This window comes from Archocentrus centrarchus, chromosome 8 (assembly GCF_007364275.1).
Source record: "Archocentrus centrarchus isolate MPI-CPG fArcCen1 chromosome 8, fArcCen1, whole genome shotgun sequence".
NCBI lineage: Eukaryota > Metazoa > Chordata > Actinopteri > Cichliformes > Cichlidae > Archocentrus > Archocentrus centrarchus.
In genome coordinates, this window is record NC_044353.1 from 21,707,438 (window position 1) to 21,720,071 (window position 12,634).

Genomic DNA, 12,634 nt, shown 5'->3' on the forward strand with positions numbered 1-12,634 from the left:
TCACTGGACACTTTATTAGGAACTCCTTCCTAGTACTGAGCTGTGAGTACTAGAACTGTCTTCATTCTTTGTGGCATAGATTCAACAAGGTGCTGCAAAGATTCCTCAGAGATTAGGGTCCACATTGACATGACAGCATCGCGCACTTGCTGCAGATTTGTCAGCTTCATCGTCCATGATGTGAATATCCTGTTCCACCGCATCCCAAAGGAGCTCTATTGGATTATGATCCAGTAACTGTGGAGGTTATCTGGGTACAGTGAACTCATTGTCATGTTCAAGAAACCAGTTTGAGAGAGTTTTGCGACACGGTGCGTTATCCTGCTGGAAGCAGCCATCAGAAGATGGGTACACTGTGGTCATAAAGGGATAGACGTGGTCAGCAACAATACTCACAAAGGCTGTTGTGTTTGCTCAACTGTTACTAAGCAGCCCAAAGTGTGCCAAGAAAATATTGATCTATGCTTTCATGCTGTTTATGCCAAATCATAGCCTTGCGGATCATAGCCTCAGGTAAGTGCCTTCCTATCAACCTGAAGCAGTCAGGACATTCTCCTCTGACTTCTGGCATCAGCAGCACATTTTCACCCAGAGAACTGGATACGTTCTCTTTTTCAGACCATTTTGTGTAAACTCTGGAGATGATTATGAGGGTAAATTCCAGCAGAATTTCAAAAAAGTTTTATTTGTGTCTGGCTTCCTAAATTATTTTATTGTTTTAATAATCATTAATAAGATTACTAGTGTATAAAGTCATACAATAATATTATGGGCTGTTAAAGTGGATAACAGAGTTCCCGAACAGAGTACTCCAGTATCACAATCCAAAAAAAGGTTAGTAACCACTGCCATCACTACAATCTCCTATATAACAAGCTGATACAGCAAATATTCTCAAACGCGCGCTGCTGCCGATGGCCTCATTGTGCTTCAGTGTGTCCTCAGCTGCCCCTTGGAGCCCACAAGAGTAATTTCTGCATCAGAAAGTCTCTGCAAATCCAGGGCACACCTGGCTCACTGCACAGATGGCTGTGCCGTTATTACGCCGACAAATTTCTATCATGTCTGCTGTAAACAATACAGTATTTGGGATCACTGTCATCCTGTGTGCTGTGATGATTATTTAGGCATGTTGAGTCACAGTCACTGCCACTGTGAATTTCTGGCTAACAATAACGTTTACCATTTACACAAAGTGCTGTTATAGTAAAGTCAGTGTGCCAGGTTTGATGGGTCTAGCTTGAACAGTAATGCATCTGTGGTCTTAATTTGAAGAGCCTAGGTCACATCGTCCTCAAGTTATGGCCACTGGTAAAGTTGCAGATGATACCGCCGAGGTTATGACAAAAGCTCGACTTTTTCTTCGAAACAGCTGAGCTAAAAACACAAGTTTGTACCAACTTTGGGAAATATGACATCACTACATGAGGTCAGACTGAGAAGGAATTGAGTAAACTTTTTAACTTCTCCAAAAGCCAAGACCAGTATCATTTAGAAACACACATGTTTTAGGTAGAGGTGGAGGACATACATTCTCCTCTTAAGTAAAAGCAATATTACTAATTGAAAATATGTGTAATTATGAAAATGTGATGTAAATGTAATAAAGTATTAAAAGTAAAAATACTCAATGCAGAAAAATCACCACTGTTATTGTTATACTATTATTAAGTATCTCATTATATTATTATGATATATATATAATTATAATTCTTACATTGATGTTCATTACAGTTGCAGCTGGATGAATTGGAGCTCATCTTTGAATTAAAGCTGTCAAAATATCCAGTTTTCAGTACACAATCATTGTGGATGACATACACTCATCAGCCACTTTATTAGGTACACTGATGCCTGTTATCACAAATATCTCATCAGCCAATCACATGAGAGCAACTCAATGCATTTAGGCCTGTAGGCACGGTCAAGATGACTTGCTGAAGTTCAAAGTGAGCATCAGAATAGGGAAGAAAGTGGCCTGGTTGTTTGAATATTTCAGAAACTGTTGATCTATGCTGGGATTTTCCCACACAACCATCTCTAAGGTTTACACAGAAAGAGAAAAATATCCAGTGAGCGGCAGTTCTCTGGGCAAGAGTAGCTCAAATAACTACTTTTTACAACCAAAATATGGAGAAGTGCATCTCTGAATGCACACCACATCAAAAGACTATAGTAGACACTACAGTATCAGGGGACCACACCAGGCTACAATTCACATAGGCTCACCAAAAGTGGACAACAGAAGGCTGGAAAAACATTGCTTAGTCTGATGAGTTTCGATTTCTGCTGCGATGTTCGGATAACAGGCTCAGAACTTAGAGTAAACAACACGACAGCATGTATCCATCGTGCTTTGTATCAGCCGATGCCTTTATGATCACAGTGTGCCCATCGTCTGATGGCAGTCTCCAGTAAGATAATGCATCATGTCACAAAGCTCACATCATCTCAGACTGGTTTCTTGAAGTAAAGCTACCAGATAAAAGTTCACTTTTTCCTTCTGAGACGTAGCAGCACAGAAAGTAAAAGTGGCATGAAATTAAATTATTCCACTGCTGATTTCAGGAGTGGTTTACAGTAAGAGCTCCTGTTGACACAATGTAAACTTGTGGAGGAGCCACGCATGAGTCATTCATGATTCATAATTAAAAGCAGAAGCACTAACTCTTACAGTATAAGCCAATCTCATTACACCACAGGAGGCCCAAACTCTGCCGGTTGCCATCACAACACGAATGTCATTTTATTTCAGTCTGAGCAAAAACGTGACACAACGCAGGCAGTTCGCAGCTTTGGCAACATACTGCTCCGCAATCAGCCCACAAATTGCAGCAAAGGCTGAACGTACAAATGACAAACCAGTTTTTCATCTAAGCGACTCGACGTGTCGTTCAGTTTTGTTGGCTTGACAAAACAAAAAATCTGCAAAAAAGTCTGCTGTCATCACATTTGATACCAGAACAATCCAGATTACTTCCCCCCTTGAATATCCAAATCAACACACACAGCCCTGGTGCTGATGCAGGTGTTTTGAAATGACTGAGGCAGCAACGCTTCCCCATGCGTCGCTCTCAGTCAGCTGATTCACCATAACCCAACAAAGTCATGTCAACACGCACAGTTCAAACATGCCCAATGGGAACCTGTATACCACCCTGCAGTGCAATGTAATCACAACACTTAGCAACCAGTCCCAAACAGCACACACACACACACACACACACACACACACACACACACACACACACACACACACACACACACACACACACACATCAGCTCCATCACCATTCAGACCTTGTTAAGAATACCTTGGGCTGGAAATATGGGGACAGATGGTGAGTAGCAAACTTCTAAAGAAACCAAGATCTTAATCTGTGTCATGTAGAATTAAACTGAGAAGCGCAGAGAATTTATTTTATCCAGCTTTAGGAGGCGATTACCAGTAACCACAACACTGCCAGTCCTCTTTGTTAAAGGACAGAAACACAAGCCTTTGGCAGAGCTGAGAGAGTGTGACTGGCAAGCTGTGATTTCACATGTTGTTGGCCAACATAAGGATTTTATGCACATGTGTGAAAAGGAAAGTGAAGTCATCGTGAACGAGGAGTCAGCCCTGCTTAAAATTAGATCGGCTCAGTAAGTAATAACATTAGCTCACGCTCTATTAGTGTGTGTGTGTGTGTGTGTGTGCGCGCGCAGGGCAGAGGTATAAGCTGTGTGTTAAATGAGAAGCTCCCTGAGCCTCGAGAAGCTCCTTCTATTCCTGTCCAACTGTTTTTCATCGCCGGTGGAGCGATGTGTTTGTTGCTGTGGTCACAGAAGCACCTATGAGCGTACTTACAGGTTGAAAACGCATTCAAAACTAATGCCCACGATAGGCTCGACGCTGTAGGATTATAGTAATAATGCCAAAAGCCAGCAAAAATGAAAAATAATGTTCCTGCAACTAACTTTACTTTACCTGGAGCTTCCTGGAGAGGCTTCACAGCAGGACACAAGAAGGTCTGAAGACTGGACACACATAGTTCACTCACTGTCCCCATAGCTCCGGCTTGTAATCTCTCTATCTGAGGGTATGTCTGTGGCTGTAGCTGTGTAATGTCCTAAGTTCCTCCCACTTTATGACTGAGACTGAGATGAAAGATGATCTCTAAGTGTCTCCCTGCCTCTCGGCAGGCGACACAAAAAGAAAAGTTGTGGAATCCCAGTCTCCCCAGTGCGACTGTCACTCTTTGCTCCCAGCTGTTTCATCCATGGAAAGATTCCAACTGCAAGGTCCTGCTCTGTGTCACTTTGCCTCACCTAATCCCCCCTGAGTCGGATGACGCTCCTCAGCCAATCTCTCACACTCACCTACTTTCTCTTCCCCTTTGTTTAGAATGTGCAACTTGCCATCGGATGCTAAAATCACTTCTGTTTTCTCCCTGTTCCCCTTTTCCACCGCTATCTAAGCCTCCCTCTTATCCTCCTCTGCTCTCTCTCGTTCTCTTTCTCTCCCACTTGCTACCTCACATACTAATTCTTAACGGACTGCACACACAAAGATGTATCTAAAAACATATTAATGTGTCTGTGACTACTGTGGCAACAGTGAATACCTGGTTAAATCTGAAAATAAAACTATAATCATTTGAAAAAGCCCTTAAAGAAGAGAGAGAGCGCCACTGTTTTCATGGAAATTATATTTTAAAAAGTCATCAGTATGTTGCTGTTTGTCCACCTCAGATTTTGATTTCCATCTCCGCCCTCTTCTGCTTTTAGCTTTTAGCCACTCGTGATTTTTGGCTTGAAAGGCATAAAAAGCAAGATTTCATTGTTGCTTGGCAACAGGATAGAAGAAATAACTAGCTCCTGGGCCAAACACTGTGAGCCATTTGTTTTGATTAGATTATTTTCACACTCGGTGAGGGTTATTCACAATGACACGATCACATTTTTGGGCCACATAATGCACATGGGTCTCACAACAACAACAACAACAACAACAAACGTGTGCTCTTAAATCACTGAGACAGACTCTGTTTTGGAGTCTCACTTCCTCTGGCTGAACAAAATGCTAATGATTACCTTCCCTCTTGAATTGGTGTCACCTGCCACTCTGAATCAGCCTGCTTGTCAGTCACTCCTTAATTACTCCTACTCTACAAGTCATTAATTAATCCTTCAACTCCGCCCTCCCTGCCAATCACGCTGCTATCAAGAACATTACTGACTCAAGTAGGTGGTATTTAAGGAATGCAGTAAAGTAAAATGTGCTGCATGGCTATGGCAATCACTTTAATCTAACAAGCACTGCCCAGCTACTTGTCAGAGAGCAGAGTGCTTCAGCCTGACCCCTGCATGAACTGCAAAGTCAGTCCTGGCTACTTTAAATGCTGCAGCTGCACATCACCTACAGAGAACAGGTCTGTCACCAGAGAAACAGAGCACAGTGAAGTCAGCACTTCTTTTTTTTTTTCATATTCCTCCACCTCTGCTCCACATCACATTACAAATACTTCACTGCTGCAAATGGAAAAATGTCAGCATATTACACTGAACTGTTAGGGAGTCCACAGAGCAAACTTTAAGTGCTCTAATGAAACTTACAAAAGCCAATTTAGCCACACTGATGACAGTTAATTTAAATGAATTATTTTGTATGGCAGTTTGATAATGACTAATGAGGATGGGAAGAGCATCACGCAATTAAGTTGCAGAGCCCACAGGTGCCCAAACTGTTAGAATTTAAATGAGAATATTGATTTGTTATATAATAGATTTTAGATTGTTTTAGTTAAAAAGTCACAGGATAGGTCATTGATTGATTCATCATGAATATTAAACTGTGTACAAAGAAAATGGGAGGAAAGATACTGGTAATTATGTGTTAATTATTTGCTCAAATATAATAGCATGACTGTTATAAAACACTAATATCTACAGTAATAAATTAATTATAAAGTAAACTGTACTTTATTCTGAAATCTGTTTCCAGAATACGGCGGTGTCCCAAACTAAGAGTTTAAAATTACACGAATAATTTAATGCTGCCACCCCAAAGTGATTAAATCAGCATGAGGCAAATAACTTTAACTGTGTTACGCCCCACTGCAACCTCTGCTTGCCTTGCAGCGGCAGTGCATCAGTCTCTGGGTGTCGCCAAGGCTTAAATGCCAATTGTTTACACCTGGAAAGGTGTGGCCAAAGGCACGCCTGGGGGAGTGGGGCTTGGGGGAGTTGCTACTTCTTGCCTTCATTCTCTCTGGGATGTCATTTTTAGCTGAGGTTATGAAGTCATTTAAAATACAACCAAATCTGGTGTCAATCTCCACTTTATGTTGTGGCTTTTGAGCTGGGTGGTAACAAATGGAGCAGTAAATCTGCTGTGATATGGTCTCTTTTAAGTGTTGCCACCCACAGCATGCAGGAAGATGAGCCTCTTCCTTGAGCGTCACATGCCACCATGTGGACAGAACATGCAACAACGCCCTTATTCTCTCCTGCCCAGGCAGGCTAGAAGTCTCCTGGAGTTCAGCAGGCTTAGCTTTAATCTAACTATGACATTTAAGCGGGTCAAATAATTGAGTGCAACATTCATGAGAAAAAGGTACAACAGGAAACCCCCTCAGCTTCCTCAACAGAATGTGACTGAAATCAGTCATCGGTATGTGTGCAGATAGTCACCTATAGGTGAAAGAGTTTTCATTTTGATAAAAGATTTTCCCAGGTGGAAGATAAAATCTACAGGAAGCTTCCGGATCTGTGTTGGTGGAACTCCTACATGGCAGCCTAATGATAGCATCACCTCTGGTGACTAACAACCCGGCTGAGTGGGGGCAGAGCCAGCGTCTGTGCTGGTACAACCAAAGTGAGTGAATGTGGGGGATAGAGCTTCTACACCTGAAGAGACAGAATGTGCTCAACAGTATCTCCCTAATAGTAACTTGCGGCACTCGCTACTCAGCTTTCCTTTCAGCTGTCTTAAAGCTTTATCCTGCTTCGTGAGCATCTCTTCATGACTGGTGCAGATTTAATCATGGAAAACAAATTGATAGTGTTTATATTCAGCTTAACTTATCAAAAACAGTTTTTTTGTTTTGTTTTGTTTTTTTGCTTTATATTTCTGGAGTTATATCCTGCATGATCAAGAAACTAGAACAACCGTAGCAACTTTGATGTGATTAACTTGTCCTTCTTCTCTTTCATCTTCTGATTTTTATATAACTATTTATTTGTATATTTATTCATATTAGGAACAGGATGTGTCTTCATAAGCCTGCTGTGACTTTGCTGCTGCTGTGACAGTGTGAGCATGCTTTGAACATGAGGGGAGCTCAGAACTGGAGTAAACCTGTCTCACTGTCACATGGATAAAGAGTGACAGTTTAAAAAAATACATTTAAAATGTTAAAAAAAATAAATAAATAAACCCACAATATTTAGACCAGTAGAAGCATCTATACAGACACAGTCACTCAGATGAAGAGGAGAGGTCAAACTGACAGAGAGAGAGATGACACTCATAACCACAGCAACCACATGTACCTGCCACTCTTGTGCACCACACCTATGAGCAGATGCACTGTTTCCTTTGTGTGTGCACGTTTTGTAATGCAGAGAGAAACCAAGCTGCACTGACAGGTGCAGGTAGATGGAGAAGAAAAAAAAAAAAAGTGCACACAAAAGACAAAGACACTTTGACACCCTGCAGCTTAAAGTCTTTTAAGTAAGTCTTGAAACGGAACCACGCCCCATGAATCCCCAGGTAGTTGATACAGGGCACCAGCACCTAGCAACATAAGTGGAACAGAGTTCAAAAGCATGGCACGAGAATCGTGTCGTAAATGTTAGAAGGCGGCTGCACATAAAACACCACAACGCAATAAAGTATACAAATTACATCAGAAATATTGCCAGCCTCCAGACAAATGGAGCATTTTGTTATATAAGTCTGGACTAATAATAAACTGCAGTGGAAAAAAAAATAATTGTACCAAAATAAAATGCTGTCTGCACTTCACTGGTGACAGCGGGCGCATTACTTCTATCTTCTTTGAGTCTTCAAGCAGCCGACACAGAGGGGATGATGTGCCTTACACTTACTCATTCAGATTCACAAGCTGTCCGTTTCACTAAGAAGGTGTCAGCGGCAGCGAGAGTGTTATTTGAATGCGCTGGGTGCTTCAGCATGTCTCTTCTCTTATGCCTCACACTCTAGCAGATAATTACATAATCACCAACTGATCGTTTCAGCTTCATTGCAAATAGGAAGGCACTGACGGCATATCATTATCCTGTTCTGAGGTTGAGAGAAAAACATCCTGTAAAGGCTGCACGAGCCGTCCGGGCTGCCCCACAGTCATCACATATGGACTCTTTAATAAAGAAACTGCTCCTTTGTGACACTTTCGTTTCTAAACTTTCCCTCATTGGTGAAAAGAGATGAGAAGCATCCTCCCTCCTCCTCCTCCTCCTTTTTAGCAGAGCATCAGTTGAATTTTTGCAATGGGGCCATTGCTGGAGCTTCTATTTTGAGATGCATTAAGCTCAGAAAAAAAAAAAAACTGCTAAATAATTGAGATGAAGCCTCTATCATAGCCTAAGCTGAACCATCAGCTAGCTCATCCCAGCCTGACATCATCAGGGATGTCACCCTATATATGATGACAGGACGCTGAATTTCCAGTAAAGATGATTCACCCCCCCATGGAAGTAGCTGTATAAGAAGGCATTGTTTAAGAAAAAAAAACAAAACTGTGTCAGCCTCAAAATAGATGCCAGCCTGGTAGCCTATAAATAAATCAGTTTGGATCATGTAAAGTCCCATAAGAGCAGGAACTTTTCAGTTTCTCACTGCGTTTGCTTTTCAGTGTAAATATGTGCCCCCCCCCCCCCCCCCCCCCCCCCCCCCCCCCCCCCCCCACACACACACACACACACACACAGCTGTCACCCTGCTGTCATAGGGTGGGATTTTAAATAATTAATTGCGTCGACCTTTTTTTTTTTTTTTTTTTTTTTTACATCTGTGCAAGTCAGAGACCACCTGTTTTAAAGCTGGCTTTAAATTAAGCTTCTTCCTGTGTTAGATAAACATGGACAAGTATACGATGAAAACAACATGCACAGGCCTGCTGCAGACTAGGACTTACTTTGAAGTAGGTCTCACTGTCATTTTTTACAGTTTCACCAAACAGACAGGCAGTCGTGTGAACATAGCTCAGTGGGCTGCATTTTTTTCTTTTTTTTGGGGGGGTCTGGCATTTTTGATCTCTTGGCACAGCAGTAACACGGACGCGCTACGGCAGTGCCGAAAAGCATGCGCTCATGCAGTGTCAGGGTTTGGATCAAAGCCTCTGCTACGCGTCAGTCTGTGTGAAAGAGTGCGATGAAGACAAACCGTAATTCTCCCCCTCCATCCTGGTGGTCCTGATGCTGCGGCTGCTGAAGGCGTCCCTGTCCGGGGATGTCTCTCTCTCTCTCCAAGCGCCCGCAGCAACTCCGCTACCTGCCGCCCTCCTTCCCTCCCTTTCTCGTCTCTTCCCTGGCTTCGCTTCACCTCGCAGTTCTCAATTTGAAAGCAGACTCTAAAAGATGGATTCAAGCTGACTTATATGCGCTACTTTTCCTTCGTTCTCTCCAGCTTGTTGCTTTCCTGTTTGTCCCTTTCTTGTTGCCGTTTCAGCTGCGTGTGCTGCCGATGGCTGGCTGGTTGGCCGATCTGCAGCTACCCAGAAAAGCCGGTGCACATGCTGGCCCCTCCTATCCCAGATGTGATGTCACGCTCTAACTCACCTTTAAGTTTACTGAATATCCTGCTGGTAGGTTTTATAGTTTACTGTTTATTTGAAAGGCCCTGTAAATTACTCAGAAAACGTGAAAGCATGCATGCAACAGAAAAAAACAAATCAAAACTATTCATAAAGTTCAAGAAACACAAAATCCTGTAAAAAATATATAAATATGAAAGGCTTTGCAGCTTCAACTTAGGTCTGCCTGCCATATTGTGTTCACAGAAGCATAGGTGCAGAACTTTTTTTTTACTTGTAAAACAGGGATGTAGTAGAACAGATTCCCCGGCCACTTCATTAGGTACACCTTACTAATACTGGGTTGGATCCCCCTTGTGATATGGCACATTATCCTGCTGGAAGGAGCCATCAGAAGATGGGTATGCTGGGGTCATAAAGGGATGGACAATACTCAGGTAGGCTGGGGCATTAAAACACTGCTTGCTTGATTCTAAGGAGCCCAGTGTGGCAAGAAAATACCCACCATCACCAGCAGCCTGAACAATTGATACAAGGCAGGATGGATCCATGCTTTCATGTTGTTTATGCCAAATTCTGACCCTTCCATCTCCCAGCAGAAATTGAGATTCATCATATCAGGCAGTTTTTCCAGCCTTCTGCTGTCCAGTTTTGGTGAGCCTGCATGAATTGTAGCCTGTTTCCTGTTCTTTGCTGACAGGAGTGACACCTGGCATGGCCTTCTGCTGCTGTAGCCCATCTGCTTCAAGGTTCTACATGCTGTGTGATCAGAGATGCTCTTCTGCATATCTTGATTGTAACGAGCGGTTATTTGAGTTCCTGTTGCCTTCATATCAGCTCACATTAATCTGGTCATTCTCCTCTGACTTCTGGCATCAACAAGAGAACTGCAGCTCACTGGATATTTTCTCTTTTTCAGACCTTTCACTGCTGTAAACCTTAGAGATGGCTGTGTGGGAAAATCCCAGTAGATCAGCTGAAATACTCAGACCAGCCTGTATGGCACCATCAATCATGATGCCACTTTCAAAGTCATTTAAGTCACCTTTTTTCCCCATTTGGATGCTCAGTTTGAACTTCAGCAGGTCATCTTGACCGTCGCCACATGCCTAAATGCACTGCCTTGCTGCCCCGTGATTGGCTGATTAGATATTTGCTATAACAAGCAGTTGAACAGGTTAGCACCCTACAGCAACATTCCAACTACTCAGAAAGCTCCAGAAACCAGATCAGTATGAAACAGCAAGGAGGCATCCCTAGCTGTAAATTAGGTTCCTTTTAGAGTACAAAAACACAAGAGCTTGGCTTGTGAGTGGCACGCCTGATTTCTCAGTCAGAGCCTACCATCACTCAAGACTAGATGGAAACAAATCTGAACATCGTGCATAATTTCTTGCAGTTTTTGGGCTGAATGGCATGTTCCCTTAAAACCGTATGTATGAGGGTTTGATATATATTTTGTAAGCATGTCGAAGATGTAACAACTGGCAGCGAGCTGTTTGAACAAAGTGCACCAAGTGGCTCAACCTCCATAGATAAGCAACATCTATCCCTTTAGATAAATCAGGTTTAAAATGTAACAAGAGTTCACAAATCCCCTTTTAAAAACAACACACATGCAGTAGAAATATTTTTTAAGAACGCAGTGTGTTTCATTTCTAGACTGAAATAAAAAGCAGAGGAAGACACACACACAAAAAAAATGCACAATCAGCTCACAAAAGTCACAACTTTATTGCACCTTTTCAGTTAATTATTATGAGGCAAGAGCAACTTTCATTATGAAAACTCTCTTCCCTGGTCAGAAAAGGTGCTGCAAAATATAGAACCGTCAATGCAAACATGTGGACTGCCCATTCACTCCAGTAAATGTTCTTCTGTGTCAGTTTGACAGTCACACCCCATGTCGAATGCACAGCCAACAAACGTCCCCTGGAAATGACACTGTCTCTCTTGTACTGTACACGTTACAGTGACATAAGGAAGGACTTGCATGAAAACAGACATCTCTCTTACACACAAATGAACAAACACACTTGTAGATAAATTCTCAACACCCACCGACTATTCTGAGTATTTGATAGCACAGTAAAGATCTTCTTTAAATTACATATTTATAACATTAAATCCTATACTTTTTATAGCCAATTCAAGGCAACATCTCTAGAATGAAAAGAAATGCATGGATCTTTACAAGGAGAACACTGGTAGCACAAGATGGACTGTACAGTCTACACTGGCAAAGCATTTGTTTATATAACTTTAGTTTCTCTATGCAATCTGTGCCCAAACTGGCGCAAGATGATTTCATGGATTCCACACCTGAAATATTTTGTATAAAAACAGTTTCTATTAGATGTACAGGATGCAACAAGGTGGTCTAGGTCAAGGGACAAGTCCTACTTGAAATGGGGGTTTGATAAGAGGTGGCGGTGGGATGCAGGAGGTCTGGGTTCCTGAGTCTCAGCCCAGTTTCTAGGTGACGAGCATGACTGTCAGAAAATTGCATAGAGGTATAAGATACAAGGGGAAAAGAACTCATGTGGTCATCACATCCTAACACAGTGCCTGAAGTATCAAATGTAACCCTTTAACTTCAGTTTAGTGGTAAAGGACCCATTGTGGAGAGGTTTGTTACTGAGAATGGAAATGCAAAGATTCCAAACTGAGCGTTCTCTGAATGAAGAACCGATGAGATGAGCTACATAGTTGGATAGCTGCACGGTAGAAAAATAACTGCTCTGATGAGAGTTCCTCCAGAAATCCCAACCTCTACAACACACACAATGATTGCACTATGAACTGTTAGAAAACAATATCTCATAAATAAAAAAAATAAAATAGCATCCGATGTGTTTCCTCCATAAATTGATGAC

At 42.1% G+C, this 12,634-nt stretch overlaps 1 protein-coding gene across 1 annotated transcript in view; it reads right to left on the reverse strand.

The window, feature by feature from the left end:
• cyth1a (cytohesin 1a) overlaps positions 1 to 4,032 on the reverse strand; it is a 34,792-nt gene extending 30,760 nt beyond the window's left edge. Inside the window, exon 1 of the mRNA XM_030735056.1 lies at positions 3,968 to 4,032. The gene's annotated coding sequence lies outside the window, so the exon portion shown is untranslated. The remainder of the gene's footprint in view (positions 1 to 3,967) is intronic.
• Positions 4,033 to 12,634: the final 8,602 nt, after the last annotated feature.